General features: G+C 32.9%; 1 protein-coding gene and 1 long non-coding RNA gene across 2 annotated transcripts in view; one reads left to right on the top strand and one right to left on the bottom strand.

The window, feature by feature from the left end:
- The window catches only part of LOC135835935 (5-hydroxytryptamine receptor-like), a 185,029-nt gene that overhangs the window by 110,881 nt on the left and 53,093 nt on the right, over positions 1–21,055 (bottom strand). The gene's annotated exons all lie outside the window — the stretch shown is intronic.
- The window catches only part of LOC135835940 (uncharacterized), a 167,614-nt gene that overhangs the window by 105,716 nt on the left and 40,843 nt on the right, over positions 1–21,055 (top strand). Inside the window, exon 4 of the long non-coding RNA XR_010556978.1 lies at positions 8,573–8,617. This is a non-coding gene — a long non-coding RNA (uncharacterized LOC135835940). The remainder of the gene's footprint in view (positions 1–8,572; positions 8,618–21,055) is intronic.

The raw sequence follows: 21,055 nt of genomic DNA on the forward strand, positions 1-21,055 counted from the left end.
ATTTGCTACGAAAGCCTATGGGATGCATTAGGAAGAAAGTGGCGAAATAATAACTAATTTATCTCCAACTTAGTATAAATGGTATCGTTGCATTTAAATAACAATTCAGGTTTAGAAGGTTTAAATTATTTCGTATAAAGGTTAAGAACTATTATTTATGGTTAAATAATTCGAAAATTATTCACATGGATTTTATGAGAGAGCACGCGGTATTGTAATACATGAAATAAATACATATCGTACATATATAGCCGCGTATATATTCGCGCCAACTCAATGGAATATAGGTAGAGGTACGTAGTACGTACGTTTTCTAGTTGAAAATGGCAATTTAACGGATAATTTTTTTGCACGAATCCGATGAATCAACGTTTTCGAATACGAGAATCGCGCCTTTCAAAAAGGGTATAAGTATGCAATTGAATAAGCGTATAGGTATTAAAGTATACGTATAGTCTACACCGGTACAGTTTTCATCGATGTTTTTTATTTCGCCTTTGAATATAGGTAATTGTTGAGGTTCTTTCTTTTCTTTACTCTCCCCTCCCAACCATCCAAAGAAACACGAATACATTAAAAGTTATTGTTAAATAGCGTTTTCGAAGAAGCCAATTTTTTTTTCTTCTTTAGCAATAGTTAGATAATGAAAAATGTAAAAGAACTCGCTTTGTTTTGAACAGGAGTTTTTTTTTGTTCTTTGAGTAAATATTTCTGTGAACTTTTCAAAAGAGGAATGAATCTTAATTTTTTATTATTAACCAAACTTTCAACAGTATTCATCGAATGCAGAGTAAGAGTGCCTGGGCGAGGATTTGTTCGTTTTCACTTCCGTTTTTGTTTACTGATTTACAAAGTTTTCAGTTAAGACTGTTTTATTTTTTGAAAGAAACTAGTGCTTCGTTTTTTTCCGTATTTCGAAACAATACAATCTCTAGACGAGATTTCTTTTCTGTGCAGATTTCATGGAATGGTGTTGTGTTAGCAGACTTAACATGGTAATATGGCGACTGTTTTAAATTATAAGACGAATGTGATGGAATGAAGGGGGAGGGGGTGTCTGGTGAATATCTCAAGTGGTTTAAATGAGTGGTTTTAATTTCAATACATTTTAATGTATAAGTATTACGTACTTGATATTACCTAGTGGGTTGATACTAGACGAAAAAAATTGGGTATGATCAGATCTGGAAACTTCTGAGTATCCAAAGGAAAATTATCAGGTCTTATTAGGCCTAGACATGTTTCGATAACGTTTGATCAGATCTTCATGAAATATGTAGGTGAAAGTAAGAAGCTTATCGTCAAAAATATCCGTCAGAGTTGTGAAATTTTTGGGGACACAACCTGAAGAAACATCGTGGAAAACGTAATGTTGCGAGAAGAGGTCAATTGAAAAAGAAGCGGGAGAAGATCTGCAGGATGGCACAACGTCTCACCGCATCCAATCTGAACAACTCTTTACAGAATTTACATGATTAACTAACTTCCCAGTTGAAAAAAAATCAACATAATCGAGTGAAATTTTGCGAAAATTGTTTAAAAAGTTGAACTGACACAAAAGCACTCTTAATAGCTTAAATGCTTACCTAATTGACAATTAATGAAACGCCTTAGAAATTGAACAAATATGAAAAAAAAGGAAAGTTTGGACTTCACTTTGTAAGCTGTCGAAAATTGATGCAGTTGGAAAAACTCTTCGCAAGAATTACTTGAAACACCGTTACTTGTTAGAATGACAAATAAAAAAATCTAAAAACTACCAAAACTTGATGAAAAGTCTCAAGAAAGTTGCTGAGATTGTTAAAAATTAATCAAGTGTTGGTTCTAAAAACTTGCATAAACATTTGTCGAAATTTGCATAGAAAATATGTATCATGAAATTTGTTTAAGTGATTTTTAAGTTATTGAAAATTACCATAAACAGAACTGATAAAAAATCACCAAATGTCGTGAAAATTGCTCAAAAAGTTCTTACATGTCATGAAAATAATTGAAAATTACTGAAATCTGATGAAATATATGATTCGAATCGTGAATCAAATCTCGACATTTTTGATCCGAATTGAGATATCCATGGAGGAGCCGATACTTCAAAAACATAATGGGATCTTGGTCTAAAAGTTACTGGAAGAACTTTCCTTATTCTTCATTTACTCATCTTATTGCTTCTCTGGCTTTCCATTTTTTCTGGGAAATTGCTAAAATTCTCAAATTATTTGCAACTCTTTCAATTTTGAAAAAATACCATTTCATTTCTGAGTATTTTGGAAAAATAGCTTATTTTGTTTTTCAATTTTATAATTCTGGGAAATCTACATGGCAAATACGTGATTTTGCAACGAACTTTTCTTCCTCAAATATTCATCCTAAATCACACAATAACAGATGAATAATTTCTATGCTCGGGCATTAATTCAAAAAAAAAAAATCATAAAAAGTACCACATTTATGCCTACTCTTTTTAAATTAGATTAAAATTAACGTTCGCTACACTTTGAATAAATGCATCTTGTGCGGTAAAACGAATGAAATTTACCGCTACGCGATGCATTTAGTATCAAATTTCCGAATCATTTTTCAGACTTTTTTTTTAATTTTATAGGTAACGCGAAACGCTCAAAAATATTCAGCGTAGTTTTCAAAGAATCGTTGACTTGTATACTTAGTTATTCTGTAGAATGGCTTGAAAATGCGACACGACGCGACTACGACATGCCGAGCCAGGAAGTTTTAATTAGACGATCTTGCACATTTTAAAGAAGCTATCAAAACGAAGAATAAGATACGAAGTCATTTTCACGCCGGCACCGATTTCATTTCATAATATAATTTGGTATTGTGATTTTGTGAAAATTGATTCAGATGTGTTCACGCTGAAAGGCCTTTAATCTATTCTCTTCTCCGCTATAGTTTCATAAAAAATTCAACGAGGGAATTTTTTTGACATAGCGAAATAAACGAAGTTGCTTAAAACAGGAAATTTCGTCGTTTCCACGAACAAGGTACCTAAACGTTTTCTAAAAAGTTCGTGGCAATTAGCGTATCTCATAAATTAATTCTATATTATTATTTCAAGTTGCATTTACATAATGTGTATTAAAAATGATGCACGAGTAGGTGCATCATTTCTGTTATGAAAAAAAATTCCCCGAAGCGGATTGTTTTCATGTTACACGAATGAAAAAAACAGCAAAAAATTGCTAAGGTGTACCAGTATAACAAGGAAATTACCACTTACGAGTGGAGTAAATTCGATGGGTACTATCGTTTTGTAATTTAGGTCACGAATTTCGATGATTTCTGTCATTCGGGACAGTAGCGAGCGTGGAATCTGTAAAGGTAGAAGGTATTTTTGAGAGATGGTGAAATTATATTTCATCGATAGAAGCTCTCTCGAAGCTTTCCGACGTTTGCCGAGATGTTAAACTTTTCGAAATATGATTTTCAATTAATAAATTCCGACAAAACTTCAAATTAGAAGATTTTCTAAAGTTCAACACCTGGTCACTTCGAGCGGAATAACAGCTTAAAAATTTCAACGCGGAGAAACTTATAGTTTTAAAAATTAAATGAAAAAATTGATGGGAAATAATTTTTCCGCTCAGATAAACCTGCTTACAATACCAGGTGCATAAATAAACTTGACAGGTATATTTTTAATTCTTTTTATCATCTTTTTGCTCAATTATCTTTGAAAACTGGCAAAGAATAAATTCTCGAGTCGATTTTTATTCCACCTGTGTCGAGGCGCGTTACGTTGCTCAAGGCATACCAAAATAATTTTCATGTCCAAGTTCGTTCAGATTCGTGCGAACACGGTTATTCTCGAGCAAATTTATGAACATTCTTGAAACAAGAAATCGTCTGAAATTTTTCAGGTACTTATGAGAAGAGAGCTGACATTGATAGTACCAGTGTAGTCTCAGTTGTACTCATATCAGCATTAAAAATTGCAGCGGTGTGTGTTCAATTTCTGACCATGTCATGCATTTGCCAAGAATTTTATAAAAAATCATAAAACATAATAAGTATCTAAATAAATCTGTTTTTCATTTTTGTTATTTTTATCTAAATCTTTTTTTTTTTTTGGGGGGGGGGGGTGTTTATAATTGCAGGATTATTACACCCATGAAGGAAGGGGTTTAGATTCGGTTTATTAGGTTGGTGTTTTTTAGTAGGGTTATGAATTTTTGGATTTCAGAAGGGTTGTCTGGGATAGTAGTCATTGAATTTGGGTCTATTTGGAGAGATAGTCTTGTTTGCTGTAATTTATGGCAGGTAAATAGTAAATGTTGGATCGATGTAGGTTCATTTTCACAGAATTGACGGAGGGGGGGTTAGGAATTTTTTGATAGAGATGGTTGTGTGTGATTTTAGAGTGACTTACTCGTAGATGTGTTATAATTATTATTTCTTCTCTTCTGTTTAAGTGATCAAGGTTCTTGAATTTTCAAAAATGATGAAAATAACTTTGCAAAAGTGTTGAGAATCGTAACATTTTCTTTAAACCATTTCAATTTTTTTCTTCATTGAAATGGAAATTATGTACTCATTTTTTTTTTTATCAATGATAGTCACCCCCCTCTCCTCAGTGAACACTTCTTCACTAACAATCGAAAATTGTTTTTTTTTTCACCAAAAATTGCTATTTTTTTACCGGAAAGTCTTTTTTACATAGTAACTAAAATTGGCCACATTTTGTACACCGGTAATTATTATTGAAACGTTTTTCACTACAAATCAAGTAAGTGGTAGTTTTTTTCACAACAAATTGTCACATTTTTTTTTCACTAGAAGTTATTTTTGTTGCCTTTTGAAATGAATAATTCTCTTGATTTTCTTTAATTGATCTGAAATTGCCATTTTGCGCTGAAAGTACATTATAATGGTCATTTTTTTCACCAAAATTTGTCGTATTTATTTGAATTTTCTTTCATGCTAGGAATTATATGATTTGATTTTTATGAAAATCTTTACACAAAATTATTATTTTTTTTCAAATTCAAAAACAGCAAGGGAGTCAAATATGCTTTATCTCGAGATTGTGTTGTCAGAAGAAAGGGTCATGAAAAGTCGTCTGAAAATAAAGTCATAGATTCGGGTTTTGACCTGAAAACTTGTTAAAAAGCCGCGGCCGGCTTCATTTTAGATTCCTCCAGAATTTTAAAATTTCTCCAGAAGGCGTGTAAATTAATTTGACCAGCAGAAAATCTATATGTAGAGTCTTAAATTCCGCCTATTTAAAAAGTTAATTCACATTTGAGCCGATTTTCTGGCGGCCAACTTCAGGGTGTTTTTTGAACAACCAATAGTTAACTTTATCATTAAAAATGTAGCGTATGTACCATCAAAACAATTTCCACGCTTTGTGGAGAAATTTTCAAATTCTGGAGAAATCAAAACTCACGCTGGAGGCTCCAGAGTGGCCGTAAATGGTGAAATTCGGATTCTTGGGGTTTAGTTTCAGGCAAGGTGCAACCATTCGTATTAATTTCAAAAAATTCTCTATAAATATGTATGTATTGTAATTTTTGAATTTTTTTCTGTTAGCTGGGTTAAAAAAAACACACGAAGAGTCCATATAGTCTGGAAATTAATTGGCTAAAATGTGGATAAACCCTTCGAACAGGTCAAAAATGAGCTACAACTTGAATTTTAGCTGTTAAAATTAATTTTTACGTCTTCTGGAGAAATTTTAAAATTCTGAAGAAATCGAAAATCGTCCTGCAGGGTCTGGAATGACTGGAAATGATGAAATTCGTTTCGGGGTAGCTGATACATGTTATTATCAGAACTTATTTTTATCACTTTTTGCAAGTTGATTTTGAATTTTCAAAAATTCGCAAAAAATTGAAAAATCAATTTGAAGAACACGTCGCTGTCCACTGTCCAGTTCAAATCGTAGGTGGACACATGGAGAGGTTCCTTTGTGAGCAGTCAAAAAGACAGTGAATAGAATGTTTTAGGTCTTAGCCTTTTCTCTGGCTAATTTTCTAAAACTATAACATTCAAAAAGGTCCCAAAATGGCTCTAATCCACCACTTACCTACCTATCAATCCAATTAGTAGATTCTACCTCACTTAGATCACATTCTGACTTTTTTTTTCAAAGGATATATCCTTTAAACTTTCAAGAATTTGCCATCAAATGTCTAAAAATTCTTAAAAATTGAAAAAATGAAATTCAGAACCTGAAATTTTGCCTTGTGGCGTATTTTTGGATGCTGTTTAAGTGGACGTTGCAGTCTAGTATGTTCAACGTACGTAGACGTACCTATATGGAAACAAAAAACAGATCAAAAGGATTTAATAGTCGGCCGCGTGTAATTTCATAGCGTCAAAATTATCCCTACAACCAAATTTCTGCATTAAACCTGGAAAAATGTGAGGAATTTGAAACAGTACGCGATGGAATGTCACATGGTATTAGTTCTGCTACCGCGTTCATATCGTATACGAGTACGTATAGGTACTACGTATAGCAACAACGTGCATTAGGCAATACACGAGATAAATTTCAAAAATAAATGATTTAACCTGCTACGGTAAGCGGAAAAAAGCACTTCGATGTTAATGGTTGAGCGTATATAACCGCACCACATACCATAATCAAAGCGATTTGGCTTTTTGTGTGTAGCACTTTTTGGTGTACGAGCATGTTTACTAGAGATTTTGTTCGCTCGGCTTCGCTACAAATTTAAAACTATATTATTAAACATTCGCAATAAACAGGCTGGCTTTGATGTCGGATTACAAAATTTGAATGCTTCTTTACACCTTGTCGTCGGTATTGCGAATTGTACTAGCGAGATACCGGGATTCAAATTTAATGAGCTGTGTACGAGTATTTCATCCAGAGGAGTTGACCGATTTGCAAGTACCTACTACCTACGAATAGGCGAAGGCGAGCACGCATTGTGTCAGGTTACTTTTACCTGGATACGTTCGGGGTTCGAGCTGCTTAATGTTTGGTCGGTAATGTCGGTGGCTTATTTATTTATTTAAGAAAATTAAGCGTGTCACTCATACTGAGCTACATGTTAATAGATGTCCTTCGTATTATAATTTATTCATAGTGTTTAACAAATCTTGATTCTCTTTTATACGCGCGTAATTCTTACCTTCATTCTGATACCTTAGCTTACCTACTACTTACTTAAATTAATTTTAGCTCGAGTACGCGTTTGCTAATGTTGATGGATCAATGACTTGTGTTCGTATGTTTCTTATGTTTTGTACTAGTTTTGTAAAAGAAGTGGTTTTGAATGAATGAACTATTTCACCATTTCCAATTTTCATGATACGTATTCTTGTTTTAATACGACGTCCTTTCCCCATTCCAAAGACACCCTTGTTCAAAATTTTCAGAGTGTCAAGATTTTCAAAGGTTTTTTTTTCAGTGGTTTGAAAATTGTAATCAGCTCGAATTTCTTCATTGAAGTCAGCAATTTTTTGGAAGCATTTATTCTTAAGAAGGATTTCGTTGAAAAATTTCAAAATTTTAAGCAATTTTCAATGAATTTGCTGATGAAAATTTTCTTTAGAAATGGAAAATATTACCTTATTTATTGAGAATAAGGCGGTAAAATTTTCATCCGATTTTAATTATTGAACCCCTCACTTTCCTTCTTTTGATATTCTTGTCCTATATACAAAACCTTTCACAGTTCTCAAAACGAGACACAAGAAGTAAACAATTGCTCACTATGTTCTCATTCCTTATGTTTTCCGTACACCTACTCTTTAAAGAAACTTATTCGCGATACTTCAATGCTAACTCATTTCATCTCACTACACACTCGTGATTTACAGCTTAATAATTCCTTCACAGATTAAATAGCTGCCTTTTAAAATAGCGATAAATGTTTATCGCTTGCTGCCGAAATTCAGCTTCTTTTTTGTACGTGTAGTAGGGATGAATGATTCAATTCCGGAATTTTCTCTTCTATGCACCGCCGAGTGCTTTAAATGTAAAAATGTTGCCCTTCTTCCATTTATCATGAATTCTAAACTGTATGATAGGCAATAATTCAAAGTTTCGAGGGTAACGGAATTTTGATGGTGCTTATTTTTCTCCCTCTTTTTTTCCGCAAGTGAGTGTAGTTCATTTTTTATCGTTTTCAGGAAGTTTTTTCTTTAGATTTTTTAAACGATGTACCTACCTATTTAAGCATTATTCCTACTGTTTAATTGTTAAACTGCTGTTATTAGCTACTGGTTTTATTATCTTTTTTTCAAGTGGCTGGGGTGTTTCTTTTTCAAGAATTCTGCACAAATGTGCTCGTTAAGTTGTGGACTGGAAAATACATGATCGGTTGTTAGTTGAACTTGAACAGTAAAGCTCTCCAGGAGGTGATGGGGTAAAAGATAAACGAGTGAATGTGGGAAATCAAAATGTACAAGACTTTTTTTTTATTGGAGATGGAAAAGGAAGTAAATTACATCCACGTTCAAAATTACCTATGAATTATTTTAATCTAAAAATTAGAAAAATTGTATTGGTAGGTACCTAATAATTACGATTTCTGTATAATTTCATAATCATGAATGTTTTTCCTCTTCTGATTTTCAGATGATTTTGAATGGATTTCTGGAAGATTAATCGGACCTTCTCCAGGTAACTTTATTATTTTTCAATTGACATTTTTTGCGAATGAATTTCTTGATAGCCGTTCAATTATTTTCTTCCATTTTTTCAATTGGTTCCGAACATTTACTTATACTTATAGCTTGGAACTTTTTGGCAAAAATATATGAAATCGGTTTCAAAAAAATTCTAAAAATTTTGCAATTTTATATAATTATTGCTTCGCTTGGGCAGAAACTCATCAATCATCATTTTTCGAGAGTAAAAAAAAAAGTTTGCACTTAGTAAAACATCAAAATATTCCATTTTTGAAAATTTGACATAGCCATCTAAAAATTTTTTTAAAGAAAAACATTACTCTTTGTTTTTTTGCAGAATTTTTGGTTTCTTACAGAAACAGGCCTTAATCAAATAAAACTAATTTTTTCGAATTTGCTTACTCATTTCGAGGGGGTGTTTTAAAATGTTTTAGGAAATGTAAACAACCACCATTAGGTTTGATAAAAGTCCAAGATGTGTTTGTTTTAGCATCCTTCTTCATTTTAAGGCAAGGAGATTGGTTGCTAAAAAGTTCAAAACAAATAATATGAAGAAAGGGCTAGCAATTTTTTGATATGTATGACGATAAAATATATGATCGAAGTCCGAAACCATCAAGTTTCTACCTTGAATACGGCTATCTTTCTGTATTTTTTCGTTGTGTTATTTTGCCCCAAAACATATCTACCTATCAATGTTAAAAGAAACCATTTTCGTTCATTAATTAGTTGAGTAAATTTACGCAACGTTAAATTGACATTTTACCCACTTTTAGTCATTGATTTCTTTATTTACTTAGCGAAGTCTTTGTTTGTACACGCACGTTGTAGAATTTACCTGCCTACGTATAGATTTAGTAAATATGCTAACGAACTCATTGATCTTATTTATTAAGCTCTAATTAGAACAAAATATTCTTTGACTCGATGATCTCGAATAGGTATGTATCATGCAGATAGTCGATGGGTAGGTATGTTTTTTTTTTCATGTAAAGAGGCTGAGAAACGGTTGAATGATTTTGCCAAGTTTACAATTCATTTAAGCCCTTGAACACGTGTCAGACGTTGATTCGACGATATACGCAGTAATTTACGTGTTTGCATAGGCGCTAGGAAATTTACTTTTTCAAAACCATGGCGTTTGAGAGGTAGATACATATTCGATGACTAATACACGTATTATATCAAAAAATTACGTGTATTATGTGTATATTCGTAATAAATCTCTGTAAAATAAGTGTCAACATGGCTGTGTTAACGGAAGTAAGCAGTTAAAAAGGAACACGGCTAAATTTAATTTACCGCTGTATTTCACCTATTCCGCATTATATCGCAGCAAATTGAATTACAACGCGAAATGTTTATAAACGATTAATGATTTAGTAAATTTAAACGCACTTGGTAATATCAAGCGAAACAACTTTTAAATTGATTATCGGCGTTAATGCGAATTCGATAAATGGTAGTTGTTTTCAATCACTTTTATACCATACCAAACCAATATATATAAGGTGTACATGGCCAAGTTTACCTACACATAACGCCCCTTTTTTCCCCATTCGGAATAAATTAGCCAACCAACAAAACACACGGGGTATGTTCAACCAGAAAATCTACTTTAATGATTTATTAGAGAACGCGATTAATTCGAAAAGATTATAATACGTACCACATCCGTGTACACTACTACAAAGGTAAGGTACACTACACATACACCTATTGTACACTTGATGTATGAGTATGGGTAATATCCACTATCCAACTCTTGTATTCTGTGGTACAGGTATAGGTTTATCTGTAGGTCTACATATAGGATTGTAATGAACTTGAAATCTTTTAGTGTGAGTTACTCTCTCAAAATCAATCCCGATTTTCCCTCGAGTCGTTTGGGTGGCTCGTCCGTTCGAAAATCGAAACTAACCGTTCATCTTCTCATGTTACTTTTCATCGATGTTGGTGGTGCTTTTAACTATGAATCCTTTCTCGCTTTGCTGGGAATGCCGCTCACGTCGTTCCATTTGCTTAGATATTACTTTCTATCGCGAGTAGATTTAACAACATTTTCCAGGGGTGAAGAAAATGAACCCGGATCGCCGTTTCAGGGCTCACCTTTTTGTATAGCTTTTCATTGAGGGTGAATTCGATGCTACTTTCTCTTTTTCTTAAAATATCACCTTGCAACTGATACATTAAATCGGCAATTTGACATGGAATGCCCTTTATGTATATTTTTTTTGGTGAGAGGGGATGTAAAAATGCAAATTTAAAAATAATGGAGTAAAAGGAGAAATTCAAGTAGTGAATTTTGGTAGATAATACGAGTTTAAGGGTTGAAATCTTGGATGAACATTGAACATATCTGCAGCAGCTTTCAAATTCAGTCCCCGTGAGGAATCAGGATGGGTTACCTACATTGATGACAAAAAATTAGGAAACACTAATGGTAAGACCAGCAAACTCATTTTTTTAAAGCTGCAAAGAGGTACATATGAAGAAGTGGGGTATTCGTAACCTCTAAAATGTATCTCAGTCTGGCCACAATTCAAATATATTTGTCAATTCAAAAATACATCACTGTCTAAAACTCTCTAGGAAACCTCTCGAGGTGTCCGTCTCTTATTTGAACGAGATCGCAATTTTCAAAAAGATCAACAGCTGCCCAAATTGATTTTTCGATTTTTGAGAATTTTTAAAAATTCAAAATAATTGACCATTTTTGACAATTTATTCCTTTAAAAAAAAAGTAGCTGTAATAATTAAGTGAAAATTAAAATGACGAAAATTAGTGTTGAAACTAATATTAATTCTCTCGAACTGAATTTCACCATTTCTGGCCAATTCTGGAGCCTCCAGCGCGATTTTAGATTTCCTCAGGGTTTTAAAATTCCTGCAGAAGGTGTAGAAATAAATTTGGGCTACTAAAAATCGATTTGTACCTTTTCTTTGACCGACCTGTTTAAAAATATTATTCTCATTTCAGTTTTTTTTGAAAATTAAATTTGGACTGGAACCGAAATTCCAAAGAAGAAATCAAAATTTTCACCAAATTGACTTGGAAAGCTGAAATTTGGTATGCAACCTACTTCATTTCTGACATTTCAAATCGATTGTAATTTGTAAATTGTTTCGAACCGTTTTGAGTAGTTCTGGCGTCTCCAGCCGTATTTTGAAAATTCCAGATTTACTCAAGTGACTCTCTTGACCCATTACTCACAATTTTTTCAGTGCTAAAAATGAATTCGACTCAAACTGGAATTTTTAAAAAGTTGCTGGAGGATCCCCAACGTCTTGAAACCATCTTTATTCGACTCGACAAGTTGAAAATATGGCCTAAACTGTATTTCAATGGTAAATACATTGCTGGAGACTCCAGAAAAGTTTGAACCCATTCCCAATTTACTGAAGGAATGTTTAAATTAGGATATTAAGTTAATTTTAGCTCTCTAACTTCATTTGGTAAAATTTTGTGAAAATTTTACGTAAATCATATTTCAGCTTTGTTATTGAATTTGGAGAATTTTTCCGCATTTTTGACCCAAATTTGATTTTTTTTTAAATTTAACCAAAAATTGAAGCATGCACTTAAGGGTCTAAAAATTTTTCTTTCGATATTGCTTCATCTGATTCAAAAATTGTTCTACAAGTGGCATATCTCCCTTGTAAGATTTACGCGTGGAATAAACATTTAAAATATGTCGAGAATGTGCGGCTATTGTTTCCTGTAACATTGCCATACGAGTAGTATATTTTAATATTGACATTTTTTCAATTGAAAATAAAAATAAATAAAACGTTATTTAAACTCGAGTGATCAGAGATGAAGTGAATAAAAAAAATGAGAAAATTTTCATGCATGTTCATCGCATATTTCCACGTTGACAGTTGAGTACATTTTTAAATTACCGTTCTCGCAGCAACGCGATATAGAGTTCAGTGTGGAAAAAAATAAAATAATTCGCACGCGTGAATGGATTTTTTTTTGTCTTGTCCTTCCAAGATTTTCTTCGTATTTACTTATTCATGCGTTTATATGACGTAAAATTCCATTCGTGAAAAAGTACAACGTTGTTTGAAACAGAAACGAGTTAGTTTATCAGAAATGGTCGAATATTGTAGAATTTTGATTTTTTTTCTCTCACAATCAGAAAATATAAGCGTTAATTTTGTTACCTTTCATAAACTCACCTAAGTGTAGTCTTTGATCAAAAAAAAAAAAATCTTCAAAACGAAGGTGCATAAACATAGTGTAATAACGTGTTAATATGGCTAGAGTGTTTTTCATGTGCTCGTAAATAATGAAAATTCAACAATTGCAAAATTAGCTCCTTCGGTTGCAAGTATGCGACGGTATCTAGCAATCTGGACGGTTATTTGTTTTGCGACTGGCGTTGACACTTTCAGGTAATACTTGTAAAATTGGAAAAACGGACCTTCGATTAAACTTTTTCCTTGTGAAAACATCCTGTAAACTTTACCAATAACCGAACTTTTCCCCAATGTGTGAATTTTTTTAAATTAAATATCGAAACAGATTTACGCATGCTGTGTTCCACGAACGCCAACTTTTTTTGTTTCAACCCTCAATACATTGCAAAAAAGAAAAAAAAGGAACATGAGAAGAGAAAAAAAACTCGAAAAAAGGTAAGATACGATTCGCTTTTAAATATCATTGTTACTGATATTGCGAGGAGTAGTGACATTGGTCTGTTAGAATTCGACAATGGTTTACATTTTACGCTCGGTGTAATCCATTATTTCACTTGTCACATGCACTTTCTAACGATAACTAACTACAAACAATTCTACTTTTCTTTGTTACCAGGCTAAGATGTTTCCTCATTATCAGAACTAATGCAATTGCCGACCATTTTTAGTTCACATGTGGTTCTTATTGTGCTGAGTTTTTTTGTGTATTCTCTTCCCAGCGGAATTACTTTCCTCTTTTTTTTTTTTTTTTTTTTACAAAACGTTTTTTTGTACTAAGTATATAAACGTTGCTGAACGAAATTGGTAAATTAATTAGGTAAAGCCCCTTATACCATGGTAGAAAAAAATCAAAAATCCTTCCAGGCTTCCATAATTAGTTTGCGCAGTTGACTTGAAAAATAACAAGCAAATGAGCGGAACTTTTTTTCGGAGATGAATTGTTAAACATCTTTTATAATGATTTAGATAATTAGACAATTTTATCAAATTTTCGTGTAGTTCTCATCCTTCTTCAACTTTTCAAGGGATATCATTCGATTTATTAAGGCGAGTACCTTATTTTTTTTCTTCTTTTGAACTGGCCGTCATCAAGAAGTAAAATATTAAAGTATTTGACGAAAAATTGGACTGGAAATAACAGAGAACTTGGATTAGGGATGCAACGCTTTCCAAACGAAATTGACATATTTCATTTTTGGCTAAATCCGGGCAATCGAATCTTCTGAAAGTTTTGGATTAAGGCTACTTTTTTCTTTAAAAAAATAAAAGAAACAAAATATAAAAGAAGGGGATAACTTGTGTAAGTCTACACAATTTCTAGTAGGTATTATGAAAGTTGATAAATCGTATTTATAGGTAACTGCTACACCTTCGTAAGATTCGTTATCGAAATAACGAAAGATTACCACAACTGAATAAATCGAGCTGTTCATTTTATTAATCAAGAATTATTGATGATTTTTTTGCATACCTAAATAACGAGCAAACGTTTTTGAATTGATGAGAATTTATCAGAATACGAGAGTAAAAAGAATGTGATTTTTCGATTTATTGAAAATTCAAATGTTACCAATTTACCTACCCGCCATTTATAAGAAAATCATTCGATCAAACTGAGGTAGAAAAATAATAGGCTAATAGTAAAATTCGAAAATGATTAAATCATGTAATTTAAAAAATTATCTTTCACCTCCTTTTTAAAAAAGATTTTTATAAAATTCATTTTCATATCGAACCCATCCTCTCGAATAAATAATAAAATACTCATTTCGTGTTACCTTAAACAAATTTTCTAAAAAATTTTATACGCTACCTTTTTTGAATTATAAAACCACGTTGCTAAAACTTAGGCGTTCTCCTGTTTGCAAATCTCAAAGAAAACACCACAGAACTCGGAAACGTCTTATTACAAGAAAAATCAGTAAAATAGTAAAAATCCGATACTTGAAAAATAAATTCGCCAAAATCCTTTAATACCAAAACCAAACAAGGCAGCGTTTCAAGCAAAATAATCTTTGACTATTTTGAATTCAATTGTTGCGCTTTTCTTTCGCCAACCTTTCGACCGCTTAAAGTCGTTTAAGGTAAATAATGTCCTTTTCCTATATATAAGAACAAAAATAAACGAAAGAATATTTTTTGAATTTCATATCTCGCAACGCGAACGATTACTTAACCTATCATATCCGTGACCCTAATCGGATTATACGTTTCTTTAAAAACAAGCTTTTAAAATACGAGAATAACACGAGAAATCTTTAATTTTTGAGCAATAAATTCTAATACCCAGGTACGTAGACCTATCTAGATCTACTATCGCATATACGAGCGAATAAGAATAGGAAAAATAAAATATTAACAAAAAAGTTACTCTAGTGAAATTTTTCATTTTATTTATTTTTCTTTTCATTCTTCCAAATCAGTGAACCATATTCAAACATCACGACCGATTAGCCAAAGGGACGGTTTTTTAAGCAAGTTGGCATTTTTTTCGATGGGGTTTTCAAGAAGTTTCCTATTTTTTTAATGTTATCACTATATTATACCTTTGATGTGGATGTGCGATCATAAGGGCAGTGCTCAAGTCAAGCTGGACTGCTTAACCGATACTTACGTGCTCAATGGTGCCAATTCTTACGATCTGATACCTACTTGTATGCAGTAGGTCCTTGTCTTATTTGAAACTATCAAAGTGGATGCAGAAAAGTTAACTTTTTCAATGAAAGAACAAATTCTACTTAACACATATTTTTTTACATTCCCACCTAATTTGAAATTACTAAAAAGTTTGTTGGAATCAACCAAAATCAGTCAGTGACTTGAAAAAAAAAAAACTCATACTTTAAGGTACTTGTTTACATTTTTAATTTTCAGAGATAGTGGAGGGGGTTGAGGTGTTTTAGGATGTTCCAAAAAAACCAGATGTTTACGTTTTTGAAAAAAATAAATATAAAAATAAGGTGCCATCTAAAGAGCATATGAAGACTAAGTGTCCCATCTTAAGCAATCTATTGCGAAAATATCATCAATCCTATTTCTTGAAAAATGTGTAATTCTGTAAGACCCCTAAAATTTATGTACAACATATGCAATAGATAGTCTTTTTGTATTCTATCCCCATAGGCTGATTCAAAATCAACAAAGACGCTCTCGACGAATCTCCCTGTACCCTTACGCAAATTTCGCTCGTTTGTTGACATATTAGTTTCTTGAATTGAATATTAACTTCCCTATCTACAATATTTACTTTGGTGGAAGATATCAAGCGATTAAGCGAGCAAATTATTTATCATCCGGAGATGTCTACGTTGTAAAGTTCTTTTTTTTGATAGTTGTTGTTGTTCTTGTTTCGAATTGTGTAGCCAAGTTTTTTTGTGAAAAAAAAAGAAAGAAAAGGTAAAAAAAGATTTATTAGAGGTAATTTTAGGGTACCATTATCGTTTGTACGTATTATTATTAAAGACGTTATCTTCTTTATCATCAGTAATGATAGTATTATCTTCTTGAAGTTAAAATAATGCACGTTGGTAATGCCTGAATTTATTTGTGATATTTCACCGATGTGATAACAAAGTACGATACATCGTACTTCTACGCAAACATATAAACTTTGTTTGTCTGATTTTACTCGAGAAAAACGAATTTTGCTCCATTAACCTAGAACCTACTTATTAGGAATTTGGGGGAGTTGGTAGACAAAATCCTTTTTATGAGCCGATCAGATTCCATCATTATTATTATAAATTTGAAATTGAATTTGATAATTAATCAATTAATCATGTTCGAATTGTTCAGCTGAAATTTACTGGAACGAAGAATTTTCAAAAGTTAATTTCCAGCAGCCTTGATTAATTTTAGCGCCTTTGAGAGAAATTTGAAAATTATGGCGAAAATGAAAATTTTACTGCCACCAAATCAACCATGCAGGAATTTTGAAAACAAATTTCAAGTCCTATCAAAACTAATGAATAGATCAAAATTTTACTTCCAATTGAGCCAGAAATCAAGTTTTGGAGCATCCGACAAATTTTTGAGAATTATATTTTGAAGTTGTTGCGAGATTTTTTGAGCAGTTGTGGAGATTCCGGCTGATTTTCGAAAATCTAAAGTTTGTATGAAATTTCACTTAGGTCTATTTTGCTTATAGTTATTACCCCCTTTTCATTGATTGGAAGCAGTTTCGAGTCATTTTGAGCAATTTTGGAGTCTCCAGCAAATTTCTAGAAATTACAGTTTGCGCGGAAGTCCACCTAGTTTAGTTTAAAAGCTGAAATTTGATACGAATTTTATTTTGGAACTACATACTTCTCTTCTTTCGAGATCGATTGGGAGCTATTTCGAGCTGTTTTGAGGTGTTGTAAAGCCTCCATTAAATTTTTGAGAATTTACAATTTACATAAAATTTTGCTTATCGTTTTTTTGTTTTTTTTTTTTTAATGGATAAACATGTTTATCCATTGAAAAAAAAACAATATAAGTGCACTTATATTTTTTTTGACGACCTCGTTCAGAAATCGATTGGATGTGAATGTGAATTATTTTAAGCAGTTCTGGGACCTCCAAAGATTTTTTGAAATGGTCAATATGAATGAAATTTTACACGATTCAACTAGAAAGCTGAAATTTAATATGTGCCGTGCTCTCAACCTTGCAGATCGATCGGAGATGGGTTTAAATCCGTCTGGAGCTTCCAGCGACATTTTGTAAATTCAATTTTTACTCGTAAATTATGAAATCGTTGGAGTAATACTAATTTAGTAGGTACATACTTATGGTGTCAAAGCGGCTGGAACCTGTTTTGAAAAAATGACGAACATTGTATCGATAGCGTTTACAATTGCTTAAGTTCATTTGGACAGATTCCAGAGGATTTTTTGTGGAACTGGAATTTACGAAATGCCGCTGAAGACCCTGGAAGGGCTTTGAATTTTTTGTAGTATAACTCAGACAGTTAAAAAAGAGTGGGTATCCCAAATTACTCAATCATCTACAAATTTTAGCTTTACAGCTAATTTTGGAGAAAATTTCGTGAAAATTTTCATTTTCTAAACGTTTCCTGGAGGCTCCAAAACTGTTTAAAATGACTCGAAAATGCTACTTATGAAGAAAGGAGGGGCTAAAAAATAAAGTCCATGCATGATTTCAGTTGTCTAGCTCAATTAGATAAAATTTTCATTTTTTCTTCTTCGGCTCAAATATTACGTACCTATGTTGAAAAATTTTCCTAGAATTCGGAAAATTATATCTAATTGCTATATGATTTTGGCTGGTGAGACATTTTTTTATGCTCCTTAGTGTTTAGATTTGATTTTTTTCCCTCAATGATTTGGGTACTTTCCTTGAGAAAAATTGGATATAGGAAGTGAAGAGGGTTCAAAGTAGACAGACATTGTGAAAATATGATTAATTTTTCAATTCGGTCCACTCAAAAATAATAACAGAAACACGCGCCTGTAAAAAGCTAGATACCAGAGAGATTTTGCTTATTTTATTAGAAATAGAACAGGGTAAACCGTAATTGAATCAGTGGGAACAGAAAGGGACCAAGTCACATTTTTGGAAATTTTTTTTTCACGGATATAGGGGTTTCAAAGTATGGCGGATCGACTGGTGATGTCAGATTTCCGCAAAACTGCCGGGAAAGTGGTATTTGGGCGCAGAAAAAGGGCGGATCCGCATTTATGACTTTTTTGTAAAATTTTTTAAATTCCTTGAAAAATAACTAACATTTTTGAGAAGACCATTTTTTGAAATTTAAGTTAATCTCTGAACTGAAAAATGATGAAAAAATTAACAACTTCGACAAAAAGTCTTATACCTCAAGGGGTTTTTGGTCAATTTAAACGAGATAGCAGTCTAAATGATGTACTTAGATGTAGAATCAAGCCCCATTCGTGCCCGAGCAATTTCAAAAGAAATTTTGTCGATTGGGTGCAGAGAGGGTATAAGTCCCATTTGTTTAGGCAGCAACAGCGCCGGCGCACGTGAATATTTTTTTTTTTCTAAACAATGCTAAAAATTGTGTCTTGGGGTTCTCTTTCAATGACCTTAAGCATGTTTACCAAAAATTTTTGATTTTCAAATAAATCAGTTTTTTGTTATTCCTGAAAAGTGCGAAAATGGACTTAGCCCCTTTCTGACCGATTCAATTTAAATTCGCAAAAATTCATAGTTCTGGAATCACTGGAAAGAGTTTATCGTCTTTGATATTAAAAATTCAATGCAATTCTTGGGACTGCAACGGCGTACTTCAAAAAGCAACCGATTCAATCGATGATTATTGGTTCAATAATGCGAGTAAATTTCAATGTATCGGATAAAAACCAGAATATTTATCAGAACCTTCGCATACAACGTACCAATAATCGTATAATTCGCGTTCAGCTGGCTATACTGAATCATATTCGCCATCGCCGATGTTGTACCTCTACTCTCTACTGTATATAAAAGCTTATAATAAACAAAATTATTATTCAGGGCGATAGAAGAGTGCACCCTGTTTTAACAACTATAATTAGTCCGACTTGCTCTCTTCCACTGATATTTCACAAGTACTCTTAATAACACGAAATAATGTATGGTAAATTCCATAAAACGCAATATCGCATGTTATTTCAGGTCGTCAGAAAATAGTGGATATGGTATAGCTATAGAGCTCTATGGATTCGTTTCTTTATGGTGAAATACTCGTAGTGCGATATTTTTTTCTTGCAGACGAGAGGATTGGTGTGAGTACTATACGAGTAGGTATACCTACGAATATGATTTATGAACGAAAAACAATCTTATGCACACCATCTTTTCACCGTAACTATTTGTAGTTCGTGTAATGATATAATTATTATTAGCTGGATTCTACGACAATATTTTGCAGAAACCGCGCGAATACTTCACATACACGATAGTGTTGGCTATATTTTTACACATTTTTTTCTTCGAAAGCTCGACGGTTGTAGTACCTTCGTACGGAATATTTTCAGCATCGAATTAAACGTGTTAATTAGCCGATACATCAATTGCGGCATTCTATAAACACTCAATCATCAGGAATGTTTACTTTTGCAAATTATATTACAAATTCCTGGTGGGCTCGCTAGACCTGATGTACGTACTGGTAACTTGGTATAAGAATTCTATATACATGCGGCGGTCATGTTGGTTATGCAGAACGTTATGACAACATTTGACGGATTATTACCTACGGAAACTAATTCAAACAAATATTTATCCGATGAAATGACCTCTCTCCCTTTTTTGTGGTATCTGACCGTAAAATACTATATTGAGATAAAACGCTGGAATATTGTTTGCCAAGAGGTTAATTACATAATTTGGTATTGGTAACCATCATCGCACAATACTCGAGTATTAATTAAGCAGTATTGGAATCCTTTGCTTGTACGTATACCTATACCTATTCGATATAATAAAAGTGAATATAACCGTCGCGTCGTCGTTGTCGTCGTCGTTGTAGGTACCAAACTTTATTAACACTTATTTACACTTTAAGCCCTTGTATTAGAAAATTCGACCATTATTTCGTTCTTTCGATCGCTTCGAATCAAACTGGCGGCCAAAATGAAAGGTATTTTCGCAACACCCGATACATTCCCTATCCCTTTTTCCAAACGTGCCCAGGCTATGGTGTATATAAAACATACCATCATCGAGTTCCATAATTTTATAAAACTCTCCATATAGTATATACCTACATCACCCTCATCACCCACAACTGCTCGCTTATATAGTAGGTTAGTTTGAAATATGAGACCGCAAAATACGCAAACTTTCGTACAATATCGATTGCGTATATATACGCGTTGCATTTGCACACAACACAATAAATAGTCCATCATTAGTATTCTGCTCAAGAATTGATCAGCAGCTCTCCATCTTGTGTTTGGAGCGCGGTAAGTTTCATGTCTCAGTGTCACGTCACTTTCAACATCAACCGTTATCCGTTTCGTTATAATGTCACCTTTTCAAATTTATTTTTTCTATTTCAACCTGCTGCAAAATATTTTTACGCCGGCAAAACTGAATATATACTTCGCAATTTATTCCGCATACGACCACACTCCACCCGTAGTATATGTATCTAACGCCACCGCTCATGACTTTTGACTATAGATAAGAATATAACGAGATGTTTTCGCCAGCGTTTGGGTTTTTTATAAGCGGAGTGAAACAGGAGGGCTTTACCGATATTGCTGATGATTTTTTT

This window comes from Planococcus citri, chromosome 2 (assembly GCF_950023065.1).
Source record: "Planococcus citri chromosome 2, ihPlaCitr1.1, whole genome shotgun sequence".
NCBI lineage: Eukaryota > Metazoa > Arthropoda > Insecta > Hemiptera > Pseudococcidae > Planococcus > Planococcus citri.